We start from the raw sequence: 820 nt of genomic DNA on the forward strand, positions 1-820 counted from the left end.
TGGTGGGGGCGCCCAGCCGATACTGAAGCAGCTGCAGTCTAGACTGAATTCCGAAGCGATCCTCTTTCCTCAGGTCCTGTGGCTCTGTTTTGCTTTATTTTTGCACTTGTCTTTCTTCAGGACTTTCGGTGGTGACACTCAGTAGGAAAAGTCAAGTGAGAAAACACGTCTGCGAGAACAGCCGCGCCCCTCGCCGCAAAACCGGCCCTTTCCCGGCGGACAGACAGGCGTCCCTCGGAAGCTCCGCTGGGAAACGGGGCGGGCGGCGCTTCAGTAGCGGAGAAAGGCTGCAGGTGCCGCTGGTTCGGCTCTCATCGTGCTCAGAGGGGCCACGGCTTCGCTGAAGGATCCGGCCTAACTAGAACTGTGCCGGGGAGGCGGCGGTGGCAACACGCCGGGGGCACGGAGCTCACCCCTTGCCCAAACGACTCGGCGGCAGTTTCTCCCCGGGGGGGAGCTTCCCGGCCCCGTTATTGCGTACCAAAGCCGACGGCGGGGATCAGCTGCGGGTCGGAGCAGCTTCGCACGGGGCCTGGAGGGCTGCGCGGCCACGCACAGGGCGGCTCGAAGGCGGAGATTAAATTTTAAAATGCCCGAAGGGAGGAATCCGCTGCCGCCTGGCATCAACTCGTTGGGCATCGTTCCAGCGCATCGTTCGCCCAGGCAGTACCTCACGGACTTGGAGAGTCCGGTACACGGGGAGTCCCGCGGAGCAGGGGCACCCTCCGCTTTGGGGCCGCCGGACCCCTTGTTCCCTGAGTTCCACCCTCGGGGGGGGTGACGGACGCTCCCCAGCGCCGACTCGAGTACTCGCACGCAG

Source organism: Merops nubicus, unplaced genomic scaffold (assembly GCF_000691845.1).
Source record: "Merops nubicus isolate BGI_N331 unplaced genomic scaffold, ASM69184v1 scaffold22885, whole genome shotgun sequence".
Taxonomy (NCBI): Eukaryota; Metazoa; Chordata; class Aves; order Coraciiformes; family Meropidae; genus Merops; species Merops nubicus.